The 24,752-nt window shown below is 34.2% G+C and overlaps 1 protein-coding gene across 8 annotated transcripts in view; it reads right to left on the bottom strand.

Annotated features, from left to right (window-relative positions):
• Window positions 1-24,752, bottom strand: part of LOC131803997 (mucin-2-like) — a 97,787-nt gene that overhangs the window by 63,605 nt on the left and 9,430 nt on the right. For all 8 annotated transcript variants that reach the window (XM_059126112.1, XM_059126107.1, XM_059126131.1 and 5 more), the window contains exon 2: window positions 21,915-22,341. The gene's annotated coding sequence lies outside the window, so the exon portion shown is untranslated. The remainder of the gene's footprint in view (window positions 1-21,914; window positions 22,342-24,752) is intronic.

A 24,752-nucleotide genomic window follows, 5' to 3' on the forward strand; every position in this document is an offset into this window, starting at 1 on the left:
AGATAAAGCTTCATATGTAAATTTTCAAAAACAATTCAAATCTTTTTTGTAGCGTATTTTGCAAACTTTCTCTTTGGTTAGCAAACAGTACATTCGCCGGTCTAACAACCCACACTAATTTGAAAAAATCCAAGAAATGTGTTCTAAAATATTAATGAAATGCGAATTTTTAAAAAAAAATCATCAAATATTTGTTATTGCTACATAAATCTAAACGAGTCGTTTTAGATATATAATTAACATTTATCTACATGAGGCGATTTAATATTATTTTTTTTTTCTTTAAAAAGTTCGTTTCTTAAGTCTTTTGTTTCTTCTCTTGAATAAATTATAAATGACTTAGATGAATGTGTGGCTATTTGATAGACGAATTAATGTGGTTTTTGACGTTTGCCAAACAACACTTAATTCTATATTTTGACATGTTTAGAGGCATTAAATCAAGAGAAATAAAACATCTTCTATTTGCTTTTTGGTGCAATGACCTTTCGGCGAAAAAGAATACCCTTCACCTAATTAAATCAATTGGTCTATTTAAGCTGATGATATAATTTTTTATTTAACATGGCTTTAGTTTCTGCATAAATCAAATCAAAATAACAGTTCTTTTGTTTGCTCCGAAACACATTTCTCTCATAATAATTTCTGCAGAATTATGTCATAAAGTATGCCATAAAAATGTTGTTTTACAAAAAAAAAAAAAAACTTTTCAAAAACACATTCAAACCTTTTTTGGCCTTCATTGTAAGCCTGATTAATAGTTAAACATTTTGAAATTTATACGATTTTTAATATGCAAAAGTGGAATTTCCTCAGCTGAGTAACACTTTTGGCTATTAAGAAACGAGTTTCGAACTCAAAAATGGTTTTATTATATCAGGGTATATAAAGTTTATCATTCCCTTTGCAACATCTAAATATATTTATCTTGGACTCTATAACGAATGTATTCATAATCAGTACAGAGTTCTATATCGGTCTAACAATTTCCATTCGTCTGTCTCTTGATCCGTCTGTTAAAATCAAGATAGAAGCTATAATATTTAATAAGAATAAATAAAATTTGGTCCAGACGTTTATATAATTGTTGTTAAAAATGGGCTGTATTAGTCTATATTTATATACCTCCATATTTCCGCATATTTGAATTATTGAATTTTCCGTATTTTGAATATTTCAGCAACAATTCCCAACCATATTCCCCATTTACAAAATGTTCATTATAGGTCTACTTTTTGGTGTGGATTCGCCATAACTGAAATTTCCAATTTTAAGCGTTTTGTGGGTCCAGAAGGGTTTTGGAACGAAATTAGTTGTATTTACGACTTAGTTCTCTTTTTTGGTATTGGGCCCTTATTGTGGTACCTTCTGGTATTTTGTGTTTCGAAAGCATCTTTTTTGAATTGTTTATGATCTAACTGGAAGAAAAATGACCAATAGAAAATTATAAAATATCGGTCCATGTTTTGTCACCATCTTCATATGGGGACATCAACCAGATTCTCTCTCTACAAAGATTTGCAGTATAGGTCCATTAATTGGTATCGACACCACATAACTGTAACTGCGGATTTGAAGTATTTTGTAAGTTTTATTCGCATTGTTAACTAATTTATATATGATTTCAATTCTCAATGGAATAAACCCCTACCGAGAACATTTTTGATGAAGATGCCTTGTAGGTAATGCCTCCATATTCTGGTCTTTCCTGATATTCAGTATTTCGAATATGTCGGCCACAATTTTAAACCGCAAATGCACCTTATGAAAATTGTTGAATATCAGGTCAGCTTCATATCTCAAAACGTGGTTCGATATTCAATATTTTCGTAAGGTACATAGGGGCATCGACCGATTTTAGGGTTTTTAAGGCTCTGGTCATATTGGTAGCTTTAGAGGATGTAGTTTCCTATAGCATTAGATAGAAAACCCTCTCACAAAAATTGTTTAATTTAACTTGAAATTTTGGATTACACTCCATAGGACGATAGCCTTCTTATTATAGGTATTTTTACAGCTCCCATACGACGATACTTCCCTACCTTCGGCATCTTGACGATTTAAATCACATTTTATAAAGGATTTGTCTAGAAATTGGTACTTAAGTTCATAGTGGATTTTACCTACAGTAGAATATTGGATATATATTCGGTATTCTGATGATTTTAGCCACAGTTTGTAACAGTAAAAGGTCAAAATTTTGAAAAATAATAACAGTCTTAGAGTGGCAGATCAATATTCGAATTTGTGCATCCTAATATATATGACTATGTGGGAGAAAGTGTGAAATGGAAATACTTCCCCCACAAAACTTCCTACACAAAATTTTGGAAAAATCGAAATTTGACCATATCATTCCGGTAGTTCTCCCACAAAACTTCCCACACAAAATTTTGGAAAAGTCGAGTTGATGTCGACCGACATAGTACAAACTTGGTCCTTGGTAATATTTTTTTCAGACATAGGTTAGGAGGGAACATAGGGCATCTGCTTCTCGTACCTCGTATGTGCCAGAAGGAATGGACCGATGTTTCCCCAGCCAAACAGAAAACTAGAAGGACGGCCATGACAAGATAGCCTTAAATTTTACTGAAACGGATTTCCCACAAAAAGGCATACTTTCTAAAATCTTAATTTCAATGTTACACGTTTCACGGTAAGAATTATCCAGTATAAGCAGTTGATTGAAAATTAGCTCTTTTGTGACACATGTGAAAATGTTTAAAAATGTCAGGATACAAATCATATATTTTTAAATTATCTTCAGAAAAGAAGCATACAACATTGTATTATACATAATTAATTTTTCACCATCAAAATATCAATTTTAAAACGATTTTCTTCTTTTCAGGACTGACCAAATTTTTAGTGGGAAAATTATTACAGATTTTACTATTATGTACATACCGGACCTGTATTCTAAAGGAACCGCAAATGTTCATGGAACATTGTGTAGAGTTAAAAACATAAATTTTCCGCCAAATTCTTTATCTCATATCCATAACCCGAGGACTTACATGACCACTGCATGAAGTACTTCACAGGTTCGCAGACAGTAAGAGAATACCAGACTCAAACAAAAAAAAAACAATTTAAATTCAAGACGCTATGCGAATAAATAACCGGCTACTTGTGTCTATGCGCTGTCTGTATGTGTCTTTTGCAAACATTAACGGGCGAAAGTTGCGCCTGCGTCAAATCATCGTAACGATGCTTTTGTGCTACGCCATTATTGCCATTGTTTATTTATTCGATTAGTTGGTGGCTGTTGGAGGCGAAACAGGGGGACAGTTGACAGTTTGCACAAAATGTAAGAGCCTTTTTAGCTATTGATGATTACAATTTATTGATAAATATTTTAAAGAAATAAAAAAACAAAAAAAATCAACAACAAATCAATCTTAAAGAAACATCGACAATTGTGCGTTGGTTGCGTGTCTTTCTAATTTGCCAAATTAGACGAAGATGAAGAAAAAAGTGAAATTTTTCTAATGTATTGATAAGCGTAGATAATGTTGCGTGTGTGTGTGTTTAGCGAAGTAAGAAAAGAAAGAAAGGTATGCATTTGTGTGGGTTATTTGAAATATTATATATCACACATTTAATTTGCTTGCTAATGATAAAATGGAAAGTAGTTAAAACATACTAAACAAAAAATGTACGCGAGTAAATTGAATATTGATAGAAGTGCAGGGATTTGGGAAGTAGGGTGTTGAACAGTGATCTATTTTTGAAAGTTTAGGGAACTAAAAAAAAAAACTGTAAAAATATGAAAGTGAAAAAAAATATTGAAACCATCTGTTGTAAAAAGCACTAATTAGTTTTTTGAGAATAGGTGTTGTACAAAAGTCAAAATAGGTAACGCCTTTGATAATTTTCAAACAAAAGTTTGCTTCTATGAGGAAGAACTTTCAATCCTACTTATATAAATTACATTATATAGCAGTGCATGTAGGAAAACATATGCAGAATTTTAGTATTCATGCGTAAAAATTTGAGGCAAAACTCTAAAATTACAAGCTAGTTTTGATTTTTAATTCCCTATCCAATTAATTAATCCCTATTAAATTAATTAAAAATTGCCAACCCTAAAAATTATTTTTTTTTCACAGAGAAAATAATTTTTTTGAGTAACGGTAGCTCTCGATATTCGGTATTATGATGATTGTAATCACATTTTTAAATGGATTTTTCTGGAATCTGATGTGTGAAGTCGAAGGTAAGTAAGTAAAAAGGTACTTATGAATCTGACAAATATTGTGTAAATAGATCTGCTATTGCCTGTAGCCTCCATATAACGGTACCCTCATATTTTTTAAAGGAATTTTCAGAAATTCTGCACATGAAGTTCATTTAGCTACTTTATAGAATGGTTTATATAGGTCCATGATAGTATATAGCCTCCATTTTACTGTACTTCCGAATATTCGATATTCTAATGACTTTAGCCAAATTTTACAATGATTTTGTCTGAAATCCGATATGAAAAGCACTTAATAGGTACCTATAACTCTAACAAATAATTGTGCAGATAGGCCTACGATTACATATAGCCCCTTTATAAATTTTGGTATTGTCTTTCCCTAGTTAAAAATTGCCTATATACAGGGTGAGATGAAAAAAACTGCACTCGACATCTGTAAAAATTATTCCAGTGACAGCTACAGCTACAAAAGCATTTTGTTGAGAATTTGCCAGAAAAAAAGAAGCGACTTGATCCGCGTCGCAGTGGCCGAAAAACTGCTCGTGAGTTGAACATATCGCAATACTCTATTCGGCAATTATTGAAAAATGAGCTCGGGGTAAAGCCGTCGAAATTCCAAAAAGTGCAAGAACTTACACTGCAACAGAAAGAAAATAGACTCAAAAGAGCTAAAGAATTGCTTTGCTTGGCAGCAGTTTGTAAACAAACAAAATGATAGTGTTTAATTGCCAAAGAGGTCAGCTGAAAATGCCACCAGAACTCAAACGCCGGCCATGGTGATGGTGTGGGCCGCCATAACATCCGATGGTCGCTCTCCCCTTGTATTAATCGACCGTGGCATCAGAATAAATGCCGAATATTGTCGCGAAAATATTCTGGAGGGTCTTAAAGCCTTGGGCACGCAAACATTTTGGTCGCAGACCTTGGACATTCCAACTGAACTCAGCACTTAGCACGCGCCACCCAAGAATGCTTAAAAAATGAGGTTCCTCGCTTCATTTCCAGCGCTCAATGACCACCAAAATCTCCGGATTGCAATCCATTGGACTATTGTGTCTGAAGTATTTTGGAAAGCAAGGTTGGCACTAAAAATACCAAAGTCTTGATAGCCTCAAGCAAGGCGGGAATTTTAAAATACCGCAGAGCAACATTCGGGCAGCGTGTGACGGTTTCATTAGCCGTTTGAAGGCCATAATTCGTGCCAAAGGTGTCCAATTCGAACAAATCTAAACTTATTCTAAAATTTGATGCTATTTCCGACATTTTAAATATTTCTCCGATGCTCTCATATTTCTACATAATTTCCCTAAAACATTTGTCATTAAATACATTGTTGTCTCTTCATGGTCTGTTCAGGTGTTTTTCGATTTTTTTAAGTTATAACATGTCATTGTTCAAAACTTCGATTCCAATGTATTGCAATTTTGTTGTTTTATTTTTGCAATAGAAATTCCACCGTTAGAAACTTCATAATACCCACTCATCCATCACTGAAAACGCCTTTTTGTCTATGTTTGGTTTTTGTCTCAACAAAATTGAAGATGTTTTTTTTTCTTCATCTTTGGTAACGACTATCATTCAAAATTAACATCAACAGAAAACGAATCAAAGAAAATAAACAAACAAACCACGACCAAAAAAATGAGTCTGAAATGTGAGATAAGACATCAGGCATAAGACAGTGAGACAGCCAGAGAAGCAAACGGACAAAGTGGCCGTGGACTGCAACGGCGACATTGTGAACAGAATGCCAACGAAATAGAAAGTTAATGAAACAAGACTTCATTTTTTTGTCCACCCCTTCAGTACCTACAATTTCCATTCCATTCACAAGATCTCAACTGCTATTTTACTGGAGCAGTGGAATTTGTTGTCTTCTTTGTGTTCCAATTGAATGAAATTGTTTCGTTTTTCTCGCTGGCCCTGCACATTTCTCTCTGTCATCTTCACAAATTAAGTTAGGTTAGGTTTTGTTTTGTTTGTTTCTGACTGTCACATTTTTTTTGTCGGTTAGAAGAGCTATGCAAATTGTGGGTAATTATAGTTGAGTGATGTTGCTGAGTTCAAGTCAGGTAATGATTTGTTGATAATTTCATTATTTTGGGTGTTGAAATTGTTCACGTCTCTGTGGTTGAATTTCTTGTAGTGTAATTACTTGTTTTGGATAATTGAGTTATGAGAATTTGGGTGAAGGTGAGACATAGGAGTTGTGTTTATGTGTGTGTGTGTGGAAAGTAATCTATGAGAGTTAAGAAAAATATATGTACTCTTATTGGATTGGATTTAAACCAGGGTCGAGTAATTTAGCTGGATTGTCCGAATATAGCTATAGCAACCATATATATATTCATCCAATTTAATATCCAAGTACTTTGCAGCTTAAATATACATGCCACTAGCTGAGCGTGATCCAAGGACGAACCCTATTGGAGACAATCGGTCAAAATTTAGATATAGCTCCCATATATGTATATATTCGTTCGATTTGCTTTTTATTATGCATCAAACGTGTAACATCAGCCCAAATAGTATGGTATTTTGTATATACGACCAAATTAAGCTTGGCAATAATTATATATTTGATCGAAATCGGTTCAAATATAGCTATAGCTCCCATATATATTGTTCATCCGATTTGTTACATTTGTTCTTCACAGCCGTAATATGCACTGCTTAACAACAATATTCGGGGAAATATATCAAATACAACTCAGAAACACCTACGAAAAATTTTATCGAAATCGGTTCAAATTTGATATATATCTTTATCCGATTTCAAGTTAATTGTGCACCAAATATATGAACATATGAGCCCGAATCGAAGGGCTCAAATGCCTCGGCCAATCAAGTGGAATCGATTCAGAGGAGGATATTCCTCTCATATATCAGTTCCTTTACTAGATACTAGAAAAAGTGGAATATATTTTTATGATGATTATATTAGGTACTCTTTTAGCTCAACCTGAGAATTTTTATATCCTCCACCATAATATGGAGAGTATATTAAGTTTGTCATTCCGTTTGTAACACATCGAAATATACATTTTCGACCCCGCAAAGTATATATTCCTGATCACCATAAAATGTCGATATGTCGATTTAGCGACGTCCGTCCGTCTGTGGAATTCACTCTAGATTCCGAACGAAATGAAGCAGGTTGATAAAATTTTACTCAACTGTATATTATGTCTGCAGGACTTTTGGTATTGAAAATGGGCCATGTAGGTCCACGTTTTGGAATAGCCCGCATTTAATGGTACCACCCGATATTCGGTATTTTCATCATTTTAGCGACATCATTCAGCGAAAATGTCTCAAATTTGGTATTTGAAGTTCTTAATGGATACTACAGCCTATGACAGAAAATTGTCCATGCAGGTCCACGTCTTCGTATAACCCCCATATAACGGTACCTCCCGATATTCCGTATTTTGATGATTTTAGCGACATTATTCACCGGGATTGTTTCAAATTTGGTATTGGAAGTTCGTAATGGATACAGGATACTGCAGCCTATAACAGAAAATTGTCTGTGCAGGTCTACGTTTTGGTGTAGCCCCCCAATATAATAGTACCCCCCGTTATTCGGTATTTTGATGATTTTAGCTACATTATTCACCAATTTTTTCAAATTTCGCATTTGAATATTGTAATGGCTTATGACGAAAGTTGCCTATGCAGGTCCACGTCGTCGTATAGACCCTAATATAATGGCTACATTCGTTATTTTTAAGATTTTAAGAAAACTTTTAACGGATTATATTTTTGAAAATTGCCTAAATGATTCGAAATGGTGGAGGGTATTAAAGTTTCGGCCCGGGCTTACAGCTTTCTTACTTGTTATTATTATTGTTTTTTTCTTTTTTTTTTTTTTTGGAAAATTTTTCAATTTTTGGGGGAGGTACCAAAAGGAGAGGAACAATATATTTTATTTTAACACTTGTTCTAAATGAGGAAAAAATATATGAATATTATATTAGGAGGTTAAGTTTGAAGAATATCATACACTGATATCATATATTACGAGGGTATTTTTTCAAGATTTTGGTCATTTGTCGGAAAAGTACCAAAAAATATTGTCAATTCTCCCACCTGACCTAAGACAGTCAAAATCCTACAGTGTGGCAACTTTCAACTATATCGGGTACTCCAATTTCTTTGTATGAGATTTTTTAATTATTCATTGCTTTATTGCAATATTTTGAGTTACTGTCAAAAACGTTCCAGGAGTGGGGCGATATTGTCCATCTCCCAACTCGATCTTAGTTTGGTACAAATATTTTCCTATGATGTACCAATATTACAATTCATTCGCTGAAGAGATGAAAATGTTTATAAGTGCGGTTGTAAGATTTAGAAGATTTTCCAAAAGAATTTTAGTTTAATGTAACTGTTTGGTTCCTCTTCTATTGAGCTTACGATCTCATTTGGGTAAAAAAAGTTTTTTGTCATAAGAGTTATTTTAAAAATAACTTTTGGGGAGAATATCCCAGACAAAAAAAAAACAGGAACTGGTGAGAATTGGTGGCTCTTTCCGAAAACTAGGTATTCCCTGTCTTACCCCTGGCAAACGTCACCACCTTTCCCCACTAATAAACAAACGTTGTATTTATAAAACCCACAATAATGGGATTAAGCCTGACTATTTGGCAACAATAAAATACTACGGTATCCCGAACGAACATGTCAACACAGTTCTATTACTTTTTTTCTTAAAGTTCACTATTAAATGCGGAAATTCCACAGAATAAAGGATTTTTTTTTAGCAAAATACTCTTAATATTAATCCATAACCAGCATTTGAGCAAATACCAGGGTATTTACCCAATAGACGCTAGATAACCTCCGACGAATATTCCTAAATGTTGCAAACGAAATGACAAATAAGCAGATCATATTAAAATCTTCGGCTATAAAACCGTCCAAATTAGCGGCGAACATTAAAATATTGAAACCATATTCTTTAATTTTTGAAGCAAATTTTTCAAAATTTTCTGAGAATTTATCACAACTACCCGTTTATGTTTCCATTAAATTAACCCAATTTGTATGTTTTCATTTATATTTAGACAATGAGTATGGGTTTTTTATTACAGCAATTGAAATTGAAACCGGTTTTTATGTTTTCAAAAAATAAAACACTTAAAAGTTCACAACCAAATTAAAACACCCAAATATGTATTTATATGGGTATGTAACCACATCAACAAACCCATTTCCTAGAAATAATTGAGGTTTCTGGATGTTTATTTTTTTTCGTCCACAATGACGACAATGATGACGGTGGTGGCTATTGTGGTGGTGTTGGTATTTCCCTGATTAACCTTTGCCAAGCCACTTCAGACTGTGTCATACGCATGTATGTCAGTTTGTGTTATATTTGAAGTGCTGTTAAATGATTCATTACAAATGCATTCAATATTTTTTTGTTTTTCTGACCCAGTAATGGTGAGTGTGCCTTTTTGGTGGTCACTGGACAACGCTAACCATATAACCGATATTATGTAAGAGCCATTTGCTTAAAGTGTTTTATTTATTTTATTTTGGTCTCTTTTGCTGGACTTTCATCGATTTTGTAATCGTGCGTGCCTTTGTTGCTTGGGTTTTTTTTTTTTCGGAAAATAATATTAATCATGAGGGATTGTGTTATTCGTTTTGTTTTGATTTGATTTGGTGGCGTTACTTTTGTTTTCATTTTGGTTGCATGGGAGAGAGATACACACACATGGGAAAATACGAAAGACTTAAGACACAAACGTAAAATGTAAATTGACGGGTCTCTTGAGCAAAGGAAAGTGAAATGAGTCAGTCAAGCAATTCAGTTCAATGCCAAACTCATTAAAAATGTTGTATCCCCCAACAATTAATTATTCCACAAACAAATACACCGAGGTGGACATATACTCGTAATTAGGTAGAAGAAAATTTGTTGATTTCTCTCCCTTAGAAAATGTTTTATTGTGAATATTTCAGAAAGTATAAGAGAACATATCAATCAGGGTGGTCTGCAATACATATTATTGCTCTATTTCATAACCTTCAAGAATCTACTATTTTAGAATTTTTTTCTATTATCGGTTATCGTAGTAAAAATTTTAACATTCTCCCAGTTCTGGAACAGACCAAACAATAGAATTAGTTCGGAAACCAATCAAAGATTTCACCTAATCAAAGATTTCATTCAATATACCGTTTAGTTATCATGCTTACAAAGAAGCTTAAAGACAAACTCCTGAGTTCGGATAATGACGTTAAGAATCTGATTATGGGTGTTCTACAATAAAAAGCGAATGGAGTAAAAACAAGTAAAACCAGTAAAGAAAGTCTTAAAGTCGGGCGGGCCGACTTTATGATACCTACACCACTTTGCTGTTTTAGTAGAGCTCCGCATAACAATTAAACGTTTTAATGGGAGAATTCAACATACACTCTATAATTATAATTATAATCATAATTATAATTATATATAATTATAATTATTATAAACAAATATAACAAATCGGATGAACAGTATATATGGGAGCTATAGCTATATCTGAACCGATCTTCACCAAATTTGACATACTAGCTTAGACTCAATTCGGTCGTAAGTGCCAAATCCCATTTGGTGCACAATAAAACGTAAATCGGTCGAAGATTTATATCGGAGCTATATCCAAATCATAACCGATCTCGATAAAATTATTTTCAGGCCTAATTTGGTTGTTTTGATGTGCATAATTTCATACTATTCGGGCTGATATTAAACGTTTGGTGCACAATAAAAAGCAAATCGGACGAAGAGATATATAGGAGCTATATCTAAATTTTGACCGATTATCTCCAATTTCAATGGGGTTCGTCCTTGGGCCAAACAAATGATTTGTGCAAAATTTCATCCGGATAGAGCAATAAATGCGAACTGTACTTTGTTTACAAAAATACATGGACAGAAGGACGGACGGACGGACGGACGGACGGACATGCATAAATCGACTCAGAATGTGATTCTATGCAGATCATCTAAAGGAACTATGGGTCTATCTCGTTTCCTTTTGCCTGTTACAAACAAATGAACAAAGGCATAATACCCTGACCACCTTGTGGTGTAAGGTATAAAAAGCTGTAAGTTCGGTAAGGCCAATCTATGAATACCCCCACCATTTGGAACGATTTTGGCAATTTTCAAAAACAGAAAATCCGTTAAAAATTTTATTAAAGTCATAAAAATACCGAATGTAGCCGTTATATTAGGGTCTACACGACGACGTGGACCTGCATAGGCAACTTTAATCATAAATCATTACAATATTCAAATGCGAGACTTGAATAAAAAAATTCTATTAATAATGTAGCTAAAATCATCAAAATACCGAATATCGGGGGTACCATTATATGGCAGCTATACGAAGACGTGGACCTGCACAGACAAATTTCTGACATTGACTGTAGTATCCATTACGAACTTCAAATTCCAAATTTGAAACAATACCGGTGAATAAAATCGCTAAAATCATGAAAGTACCGAATATCGGGAGGTACCGTTATATGTGGGCTATATAAAGACGTGGACATGCACAGACAATTTTCTGTCATATGCTGGAGCATCCGTTACGAACTTCATATACCAAATTTGAAGTTCGTAACGGATGCTACCGGTGAATAATGTCGCTAAAATCATCAAAGTACTGAATATCGGAAGGTACCGTTTTATGGAGGCTATATGAAGACGTGGACTTGCACAGACAATTTTCTGTCATAGGCTGTAGCATCCGTTACGAACTTCAAATGCCAAATTTGAAACATTTCCGGTGAATAATGTCGCTTAAATCACCAAAATACCGAAAAAGGAGGTATCACATATGGGGGCTATACAAAAACGAGGACCTACATCACCCATTTTGAATACCCAAAGTCCTGCAGACATAATACACATTGAGTAAAATTTTATCAACCTACTTCATCAACCCTCCATACTATGGTGGAGGGTATAAAAAACCAATAGCTCGAACAAAAAAGAACTATCATAAATTGAGTCCTTAGAACATCCTTAGACTGAACCGGAACAACCAAATAAATTAATCTCAAAAGGTCTCAAACTTTCTACGTAAGGGAAGGGACTTAAAACTTAATCCTATGGAAATTTTAAACGCTATTCAATGATAGATACCAGATTCAAATTTCTTTTCCAATATTCTCCACGTGCTATCTTTTATATTTGCGTTTTAAAATAATTTCACACAATTTCACCTAATTTATATATCACAACATACACAACCTATTGACCCAATATTTCCCTCCATCAAAAATAACAACTCTCTTGGCAAAGTCTTAATGTCAACTCGACATGTCTATGCGTATCAGACGCTCCTATATACATGCATACATACATACTAATAATAGAAGAAGTGTGCCAAATGTAATGCGATCACATTTATTTTCATTGTCTGTGGTTTTGAAAATATCTATTACACCGACTGTGCCGATGTAGGTACGGCATGGATGACAATGAAAGAGAAGTGTAATGTGAAATGAGCGAAGAAGACTAAGTTTGTGGCCTAAATCTTTCGACTCAATGATGAAAGAATTACCACAACTTTTTCTCCCCCATTCTTTTCTTAATAGAAAAATTCAATTGCCATGACGAAACAAAAGAAAGAATACACGACACAAAATGTGTCATAAGTCTAAATGTCTGCCGTCACACACCTACGACTCATTGATATTGACATCATTATCAATTGTCAAAACGTGACATTAGAAACTTTTATCTTAGAGATTTTATCAAAACAAATTTGTTCCCAAAAATAGGCCGTCAAAAAACATTATGAAAAAAACTCATTTTCTTGTGAAAAGAGAGAAACTGATTTAGATGCGTAATGGTAAGAATACAATAAATTGAGGAATCCCATGCTGAACTAGATTAAGGGTGAAAGTCAAAATAAGATCATATTGAACGTACTTCTAAGAGAGGAACATCACACTAAGTTTGTTGTCAATTTTAAATAGTTCTAAAAATTTTGAATATGTAGGGTTACTTGTGGAATATTCGATAATTGTAATAGTTTTGAAAAATTTAAAACTTTAAAAGGTTTTGATAACTGTCCCTAATCGGCTAGATAAGCAAGGGGTTTGAAAATCTGATACAAACTTCTGGACCAAACAAAATATGCCCAGAAGAATCAGTATTTAATTTATTTGAAGTAATATTAAAAACTAAAGTCAATGTAACACTAGTAAACACCACGTAGTTTCACCCAGACCAAACTTTATATACCTCTCACCACGAAAAAACGAAAATTGTGGTAAAATCAATTGTCTCAAACCCCATTAGCAAATGTGGAGCTTGGCCATATTTTAATTTATGAGACAATATTTCCAAGGTTCACAAAATTGAAATTTTACCTGGTTAGAAATTGTGACTGAAAATTTAGAATACCAAAGGTAGGGAGGTACATTCGTCCTTGGTATTTGCCTAGACATGAAACGATAAAATATTTTTTACTACCTATTATTCTAGACACAGTACTATTGAGCCAAATTTCAGAGCTCTACAGCTAGATATGTGTAGACTAGATCACACGACTAGGGTTCGAGTTTTCGATGCAACTGACGGTTTTACATCTAATTAACGCGACGAAAGTCTTAGGCTCTCCACCCATAATAAGATTTCTATTACATTGTATAATCTAGATAGTTATGGAAATTTGTACTTATGTGTTATGAATGGTCCTTAGTTTGGTACACTTTGGATTTAGGTGAACGAAGAGAGCTGGTATCCTTAAATTTGGAAACAATATTACTGTCGGCGTGTAGTATTTAGATATGGAGGTAGTTTTGGAAATTCGTACTTATGTGAACTTAAGATAGACAATGGTACTAAATTTGGTATTTCGCGAACGGATACTGCTTGAACTATGAAATATGGCATTAGGATCACTGTTAGTGTGTATGGTTGAGATTTTGAGGTGGTTTCGGAAATATGTACTAAATGGTATTAAATTTGGTATTTGGGTAAGAGATTGATTTGGAAGTCTAAAATTTGGCATTTAGATCACATCGTGTGCAGTACGAAAACAAGTACGAAAATTACTAAATAGCATTAACTTTGGTATTCGGGGAAGGAATGCAGCTGAAAATCTGAAATTTGAATGAGCGTCTTTGATGTTGTGTAGGATATGCAAACTAAAGGGTTTTTCGAAATTCGAAGAATACGTGTACCATACGTACTAAAATTCACTAAATTTTAATCATGTGACGGGATAGAGATAAAAAATTGAAAATTTTTATAAGATTTAATTCGTAGAAAACGGGTAGATATAAGTAGTTGGTTTTGGAAATGTGTACTAAGCGTAAGAACTGTACTAAATGGTACTAAATTTTGTAGTACAATTATGCATTTCTTTATTAAGATCACTCATCATCATTGGAATACTGAGTTTCGGATGATTTTTTATATGGGGGCTACACGAAACGTGGACCTGTCTGACAATTATCTATCAAAGATCATTGATAGTATTCAATTATCTGTCTGAGAAAATTGTACCTATTAAGAACTCCAAATAGGAACCTTGAGAAAATTTGGTTGAAATGGTGTCATAAATCTAATCTCATATCGAGGCTATACGAAAACGTAGACATACATAGACAATTATCTTCCAAACACCAAGCTTTATAAAATTCCGCTGAAAAATGTGTCTTAAATACCGAATATCGGGAGGTGTCGTTACACGGTGTCAACATCACACTATGGACCTTTATGGTTAGTTCTTTACAAGAACGTTTTCTATCCCCTGCAAACACAAACCACAAACTCACAGCAAATTCACTTAAATGATATTCCTAATGATGCGAAATACCTTTATTCGGGTTGCACCATTATATGGGGCTGTAAAAAGCCTTACATCTACATATTCCATTTTCAATACAATTCTACGAACACCTAGCTCATTTCGTTCCACTAAAGTGAATTACAGATAAAGAGCTGAGCTGATCAATAGCATATTTTTATTTTGTAAGGTCTAAAATTGTTATTTCGAGGAGTTACAAGCAGTGTGTAGGATGGAGGGTATAAAAAGAGATCTGAGGTCTAGGTTCAATATGACCCTATGTGCAAATTATTAGTATTTTGGGCACCAACTGAAAACAATTTTAGGACCAACCCTCATTTTTGAACCGAAGGCGATTGTGCCTTGTCATTTCGAATATGGGATACTTTCCTTTCCTTCAATTCTCAATTTCGATAAATTTCTGTAGAAATATCCATCTATGAAAGAGAACCTGATGTAGTCTATCATCGAACATAATATAAATTTGAATAATATTTTATAAATTCTGATTAAATCGGATACAGTATCTATGGTTTAATAGTGTTATTTATTTTTCATTGCGAGTAAAGAATAGGAAAAAAGTAGAACGCGGTCGACCCGCAATTAAATATACGTTTATATATGTATAGAGTAAATTATACGAACTCAGAACTTTATGGAATACGTACTAAAGCTTCATAGTGGTTGAATTTTGGTATCGAAGTGGTTAAACTTAATCTGTATCGATTTCCAGAAAATTTTTCTTTCCATTATATGTATGTATACCTTTTTATATTCTAAAAACTCTATGATTAAGCCCATATTATAATATAAATTCCAGTAATTCCTTCAAAAGTTTTGTGTGCAGAATGGCAAACAAGAATATGATAGGACATGTGGTCCGACTTTACAACACAAAGTATTTTTGGGATCTCATAACGTACATTAATCAGGTTTTACACTTTGGCAAGCCTATTAAACACCTAACCCTAGCACAAAATCTTATTCGATACACCTATTACATACACAAACCATTAGATCTGAAACAATACAACTTAAATTATCCGTTAAATTTGAAAGTCCATACGAATATACAAAGAAATGCCCATAAATGAAAGAGCTTTACTACTACCCACTCCGTGTAAGGTTTACATAATCGTCGCCGATCAATTAATCACCCAGCTGTAAATGCCCCCAAAACAAACAAAAACGTTAAATGTTTCATGTGTCAAATTAAAGCCCTTTTGTAAATGCTAGCCATCACCTTGAAGAATAACGCCGGAAATAACGTAAGTCTGGATGGCTGGCTGGTTGGCTAGGACAATATCCGTTATTTTCGTTCAACAACTACAACGAACAACGACCACCAAACACTAAGCTTCTGTTTCGAATAATGTCTAGCCTGAATGTTGATGGTAAATTTAGCGGGCCATAGACAATTATTAGAGTTTAACCTTTCCACAACAGCAAACATGCAAGACAAGCGATTTTTTTTTGTTTTGAACCAAAAATAAAAGGTAACAACAGCAGCAGCAACAACAACAATAGTGCGATGGCATTGCTTTCACTTTCATTTTGCAATAAAAGAAAAAAAAAACAGCGATCTCGTAATTGTGTTGTTGTTGCTGTCTTTTATTTCATTTGCTTTAATCCATTGTGCCTTTCCAGACTTTATGGTGAGGATAGATTTGGATCTGCATGTCTGTTGGTTGGTGTGGTATGTCTGGCAAATGGGTGAACAATATTTTTATATGTTGGTGCCCTGGTATAGGTTATGGCTTGAAGTTTATAGTTCGATGTGTGTACGAAAGTGTTCGAAACTTAGGACCCAACACAAACTGCTTGCCATTATTGGCCATGTTTAATGCCTTTGTTTATGCCTCCTTGTTATTGTTTTCGTTGTTCGATTGTTATTGCCTTCCTGTGAGTTTTGAGTCTCATGTTGTTGTTAGGGTTTAAACTATTTCTTTGCATCCATTTCTTTTTACTTTCATTTATTCGCTTCATTTGTAAAATAGAAAAAAACTAACACCTTGGCCAAAATACATGTAATGAAGTCATAAGGCAGTTAGTTGGCTCATTTGGTAGTCAAAGATGGCGAAGAAGGCAAAGTTAAAGAAGTTGAACGGCAACTGGCACCTCTTGCCGGCATTCAACTTCAACTACATTTATTAAGTAATTTTTGGCAAGTCTTTCTTAAGTCTATTCTCTTGTTCGGTTCAGTCGAGTGAAAAGCGATAATTGTTATTACACTCGCTAACCCTCTCTCTCCTTCGCTCCCTCTTTCTCTGTGGTGTGGCCTCTGAAAGGTTTTGTGAAAGGTTCATGAACTCTGTTACATTTTATTTCTTGTGCTCGTTGCAGTGACTTGTACTTATTTTCAAATTCATTGCAATTTCCTATGATTGTAAGGTTTTCGCAAAGAGGAAATGGAAAGAGTTGTTTCCCTATTTCATGTGTGTGTGGAATATATAATGGCTTAGCAGAACAGAAATTACTTTTAATTGGGGCCAATTTTTTCTCACAGTTAAATTAAAACCTAAATACAATTTGGAAAGCCAATTGTTATACAGATTTGAAATGGCACTTTTGAAGACAAATGACATAACACTAACAAATATATTAGTATCATGGTGCAATGAATGCAAAGTAGGATAAGTTTGGAAAAGTTGTGTATGGCTTGTACTGACAGAATTGCCATAAGCACATGAAACCCACGAAAAATGAATGAAAATCAAAGCTACTTAACAAAATCTATTTCTCTTCGAATATGGCAACCTTTTTCTTAAGGATTCGACCTTGTTATTATTCAGATGGCTTTTTTATATCTGACGAGTAAATCTTTAAGGATCAAAACCCCAGTATAACCGTAATGTAAAATCCCGACAAAATCTTCTCAATATCTGCTATATGGATTCTGTATAAAACCTGCAATGAAATTAAGGTCAATTCTACTGAAATCTCGGGATGACACTCTTCGCGGTATTGTCGATCTTCATACATGTCCTAGCTGCCGCAAAATGATACTTTGAAACAAGATTTAACCCATCCATAATCAAGCCTTGCATGACTTTTGAGGGTAATAATTTAATTTAAATATTATTAAATATCCTAGACATTTGTACCCTCTAAAAGGCTTGAAAATGACAAAATATTTTAAAAGTTGTAATCGTATGATTGCATGAGATTTCCTTGGTAATTGTGTTATGGGACGTACCATAAAGATTGGAACTTCAGTAGGTATAATCGTGGTACAAATATATAAAATATTAGAAAATTGTACTATTTGCTTTTAGGAACAATAAGTCGTGGGCCAGTTTTTATCCTTGATCGCTCCAAAACTACATTTGATATAAATATTTCTATGGACCATGGTAGAAATACATCCATTTTCACATTGGTTCTAATTTGGTCCGAAAATTGATATATGCAAAGTTTGAAGAGAAACGCCCATAGATTTCACAGTTTACGAGATTTATTATGCTTGGGGGAAGGTGTTAAAGGGTGATTTTTTACGCGTTTTGTTTAACTGTCAAACATTTTCATTATACCCTCTACCGTAGTATGGAGGGTATTTTAAGTTTGTCATTCAATTTGTAACACTTCGAATTATACATTTTAGACCCCACAAAGTATTTTTATTCTTTATCAGCATAAAAGTAAGTATCGATTTAGCGATGTCCGTCTATCTGTGGAAATCACTCTAGTCTCCGAACGTAATGAAGTAGTTTGATAAAATTTTACTCAAATGTGTTTGGTCTGCAGGACTTTTGGTATTGAAAATGGACTATATGGATCCACGTTTTGGTATAGACCCACACAACTGTAGCGACAGATTTAAGGTTTGTTTTGTCTACTTTAGTCACAATTTTAACCCAAATTTTCTCAAAATTGGTTTCCCATTGTTCTCATTATGTAAGAAACATCTTTGTATGGAACTGTCAATGTATGTCTAAGTTTTGATATAGTCCTCATATAACTGTAGCTCCAAATGTTCGATGTTTTGAGGATTTATGTCACAATTTTTACCGGAAATGTTTCAAATTTTTAAATTTGAAGTTCCTAATCGGTACTTCATCCTATGACAGAAAATGGTCCATATAACTTTATCCCGGATATTCGGCATTTCGATGATTTTAGTGGCATTATTGCGAAGTTTCTAATGGGTACTACAGCCCATGATGGAAAATTACATATGAAGGCATAGGCCTTCGGATAACCCCCATGTAAAGCTACCTCCCTATATTCGGTATTGTGATGATTTTAGCAACATTATTCAACGGAATTGTTTCATGTTTGGTATTTGAATATCGTAATGGCTTATGACGAAAATTACATTACATCTTCGTATAGGATCAATATAACGGTAACTCCTTTCGCTATTTCAAAAATTTTATTAGTATTTTTCTACAATTTTTTTTTTTGAAATTTTCAAATTTCATCAAATGGTGCAGGATATTCAAACTTCGGCCCGGCTGAACTTACTGCTGATTACTGTTTTGATCCATAATTTAACCATGAATCGTCTTACAAGCGAACATCGCTTGCAAATCATTGAATTTTATTATCAAAATGCGAACTCAGTTAAGAAAGTTCATAAAGCGTATCTTATATTCAGCGAAGAAGCTTATTTTTGCCTTTTCAATAATGGACTAAACATAAACCAAGAGTATTGCAAAAGCTACCAATGTACCCAGAAGATGTCACATTGTTGTGCGGTCATTGGACTACACTTTTTCAAAGATGATATGATGCCCAAAATGCAAGAGGTTGTCTTGCATGACATGTGGTTTCAACCAGAAGTGAGTTCGGTGAACATTTTATTTCACATTCGGGACCAGTCAATTGGCCGGCTATATTAAATCTCTTGTCGGTACAGGCGAGCCAGCTTTAATTGACGCACTAAAAGACAAAATTGAAGCATTCATTCGTGAATCACCGACGAAATGCTGAAAAGAGTATGACAAAATTGGACCAAGCGGATACACAATTTGAGGTTCAGTCGCGATCAATATTTGCATAAAATAAAAGATTTCATTTTTTTTTTATTTTCCTTTCTTCTCAAATGTTTGTTTGAGATGTGTTTTTTCACAAATTTTTGAACGTTTGTGGGCGAGGTATTGGTAGGATTGGACCAATATTGCCCATCTCCGAACTCGATCTCCCTTCGATAGTAATTGCACACACAGACAGACATGTTTTCCTTATCAAATGGTATATCCCCCTCTTTAGTCATACGGCTGAATATACAACGAGTGCGACTTTATGATAAACATTTATATTGGGAATAAAGGTGATTGGTATCGTATCAATTACCAACCCTTATAATAATAATATATATATATATAGCTCCCATACATATCTTAACACGATTTGAAGTTTATTGTGCACCAAAATGCCCAAATTGGATAGAGTTTTGCAAACTTATTAAAACGCGATTTGCAAAACTCTATCCAATTTGGGCATTTTGGTGCACAATAAACTTCAAATCGTGTAAAGATATGTATGGGAGCTATATGGTTCCAACTATCATTGCTGTGGAGAGCATATTAAGAATGTGAGGCACTTAAACCCCAATGGTTATTAAACACAAATAACATAAAAATTATGTTAACTTATATATTTTTGAAGGACATTTATATTATTTTTTTATACCCTCCACCGTAATATGGAGGGTATATTAAGTTTGTCGTTCCGTTTGTAACACCTCCAAATATACATTTTAGACCCCACAAAGTATACATAATCATGATCAGCATAAAATTCTATTTCGAATAAGCGATGTCCGTCCGTCTGTGGATATCGCTCTGGCTTCCGAACGAAATGAAGTAGTTTAATAAAATTTTGCTCAAATGTATATTATTTCTGGAGAAATTTTGGTATTGAAAATGGGCCATGTAGGTCCACGTTTTGGTATTGCCTCCATATAACGGTACCTCCCGATAATCGGTATTTTGATGATTTTAATTACAGTATTCACCGTTTCTTTTATTCAAGTTTCGCATTTGAATTTTGTAATGGTTTATGACAAAAGTTACCTATGCAGGTCCACGTCGTCGTTTTGACTCTAATATAACGGCAACATTCGGTATTTTTAAGATTTTAACAGAATAGTCAATTTTTTTTGTATTGTAAATTGTAAATGTAATTGTAAATATCTATAGTTGGGGGCTCAACAAAACCTTTCACACGTATACTCTACGACAGTGGGCATACGCAACATAGTGTACCAAATACAGGTGGAATATTTATTAGCCAACATGTGCATCGCTGGACGTTTCAGCAATGATTTTGTGGCTAGCTTTTAATTTATTACATTATATTAAACCAAATAATAATCTGAAACATACACTGATATATGTTATGAACATTATTTATTGCTACTCCCAATCAACAAAAAAAAACTCAAACTCGCTTCAAGCCCTGATTAATGACAATCATTTGGATTGAAACTGATGAAATTGCATTTTTCCCTTGCCTAATACCAGTGCCGCACAAAATAAACTTTCCCAAATCCTGTTTTACATTTTGGCAATGAACCTTCCACAATGTGAACACCCATAAAGGCGTGCTGCAATGTATGAGCAGAAATGCTAGAGGTGCTTACGTTTTTTTTTTATTTTTTATTTCATATCCAAAAACCAAGTTTTATGAAGTTAAACGAAAATGAACAAAAACAAAATCACATTCAAAATTTCGCATTCCCAATAACCTGATGCTGCAACAACAAGGAAAGTATTTAAGCAACTTTCTCGCACAGCAAAAATAACAACAACGAACAGACAAAAAAGTAAAAACGCCGTTTTGTTGTTGGATTGTTACTCCCTCCCGTTCCTCATCTTTGCTGCCTACGTTTATTTAGCCATTTATTTTTCATGTTTGCTTTTTAGCAAGTTATCATTGTTGGCAATAAATGTACATACCTTAGACTACAGCATCGTTGGTCCACATTAGCTTGGAATTCACTTTAATCCGCATACACAACAACAAGTGAAACAGAAGACGAAGAAGAAGAAGAGAAGCAGCGACAGCAACAGAATGTAATGGAAGAATATGAACAGGTCTCTTCTTAGCTTTTGGTGATGAAGATGAATTTGCCAAACTCCGCCAGCACTCAACGTTGTTGCTAAGAAAAGCTGGAAGGCTGGTTGGATGTATGGACGGACGGATGGATGATCGTTAGCTTAGTTTACGATTTGTTTTCTTAAATGTTGTTTATTTGTTTGTTGTTTTTGCTGCAGCTGGATAGAATGTAATTATCACTTATTTTTTCTTTCTCTCTTTTTTAAATATTTGTTGTTTTTGTTTTGTTTTTTTTTCTCTTGTTCACCACTATTTTTGACTGCTAATCTACAAAAATGAAAAACATTGATAACGTAAATTTTCTTCTGTTACACCACATCACCTCCAATATTGATTGATATGTTCCATAGAGTTTAATATTTGCCTTTTGCCTTAGTTTTCACAAATAAGAATTTACAAATTTGACACAGTTTGCAATGTTTTCTATATAGAAATAAAATCACTTTTTTTCTTGGGTGTCAGAATTAGAATGTACTAAATTTATTTTTGTTGACCTGTTTTGTAATGCCGTTTAACTTGTTTGGTTCTTGTCAGTCACCAACTCCAGTTGGTGTTTGGCCGTCTGTGTCTGTGTGAGTGTGTTGGCTAAGTCAGAGGTATTTAGGAAAATGGCACGCCAACATATTTTTTGGAATATTTGAATTTTTTTCACTTGCCCACTCTAACCGCTTAGCTGGTTGATTGACCAGTTGTAACAGGTTAGGTTCTTGCATTCTTGGCTGCATTGTCTAACTGCAATTCGTTTTTTTATGTAAAGGAATTTGTATCGTAATGAATTAGATATAAGCTATGTTGCCAGGCATAACTCATCGCTCCGCTTTTAATATAAAACAAAAACTAATTTAGGATAGCCTACTTTGAATTCGCCCCATAATTTGAACTAGGAAGCCAATAGTGGACATATCACGAAAAAAGTTTTTTTTTTCACATTTTTGCCTTACACAGGGTGAAATAAGAACTGCAACAAAGTCAAACGCCATAATTTTTACTCTTTTTAATTTTATTGAATGAAAGCAAAAAATGTCGGAAATAGGATCAAATTTTATAATAAGTTCAGATTTGTTCGATCAATTTGTTCGGTCACCTTTGGCACGAATTATGGCCTTCAAACGGCCAATGAAACCGTCATACGCTGCCCGAATGTTGCCAAATTTTTGCCCATTCGCCGCTTGCTTGAGGTGATCGAAACTTTGATATATTTTAGTATCAACCTTGCTTTCTAAAATACTCCAGACACAATAGTCCAACAGATTGGTATCCGGAGATTTTAGTGGCCATTGTGAGCTGGAAATGAAGCGAGAGTGCGATGGTGCTGAGTCCTGTTGGAATGTCCAAGGTCTGCGGCCAAAATGTTTACGTGCCCAAGGCTCTAGAATATTTTCGCAATAATATTCGGCATTTATTCTGATTTCATTGTCGATTAATACGAGCGGAGAGCAACCATCGGCTGTTATGGCGGCCCACACGATCACCATGACCGGCGCTTGAGTTCTGGTGGCCAACCGAAGGTGCACATTTTCAGCTGACCTCTTTGGCAAGTAAACACGATCATTTTGTTTGTTTACAAACTGCTGGACAACGGCCAAGCGAAGCAACTCTTTAGCTCTTTTGAGTCTATTTTCTTTCTGTTGTGGTGTAAGTTCTTGCACTTTTTGGAATTTCAATGGCTTTACCCCGATCTTATTTTTCAATATTTGCCGATTGAAATATTGTGATATGTTCAGCTCACGAGCCATTCTTCGGTTACCTCGACGCGGGTTTCGATCAAGTCGCTTCTTTACTTTTCAAACCATTTCCTCTGATGTTGTTGTTTTCTTCCGTCCACTTCCTTGACGTCGGGCTACGCTACCAGTATCACGGTAACGAGCGATGGTACGAGACACAAAAGATTTATTCACATTTAAATGCTGGAGTGCTCTAACGATACAACTTGTGGTTTTCCAGCAAAATATAAAGAATAAATTTTTTCTGGAAAATTCTCACAAAAATGCTTTTGTAGGCTTGTAAACAATATAATGAGCTGTTACTGGAATAATATTCTTAACAGCTGTCGGACGTGTGGCTTGGAAATGACAGCAGTCTGAAGTTGGTTGCAGTTTTTTTCATCTCACCCTGTAAGGAAGTACAACACTTTCGAAAAACTACTGAAATACAACCCTGAGGCTATTATTCATAATTGGTACAATAAGGAGGTTGAACAGCTTCTTAAAACTACAGAAAAACAGTTCTGAGGCTATGCCCGCTTCCCGTCAGAATTATTCAAAATTATAGGCAACAAGTTGTTTTCATTTGTTTGATATTTTTTTTTTTTCATTTCTAGAATGAGTCAAATAGCACGAAAGATGAATGAAATGCCTGAATGTTCTTTCAAAACTATGATCCTAAGTGTTCAATCTTTCAATTCCATGGCAAGTCTCGTTAATATTATTAATTCGCGCCTCGCAATTTAAGTTTCTTCCAATCATTGATTTTGAAAATATTTTATTGTACCTGTTTGCAACATGTTATTCTTTAATTTTTCCCTCTTTTTTGAAACTATTTAAAAAGGTGAAAAATAATTATCCCAACTGTTCAATATTTCAATTACATGGCAAAACTGGAAATTAAAGGAAGATAACACGCCAAAAAGCTCTAATGTAAACAACTATAACTGATATTCAAATAGCTCACACACGGTA

This window comes from Musca domestica, unplaced genomic scaffold (genome assembly GCF_030504385.1).
Source record: "Musca domestica strain aabys unplaced genomic scaffold, Musca_domestica.polishedcontigs.V.1.1 10, whole genome shotgun sequence".
In the NCBI taxonomy this organism is placed as follows: Eukaryota; Metazoa; Arthropoda; class Insecta; order Diptera; family Muscidae; genus Musca; species Musca domestica.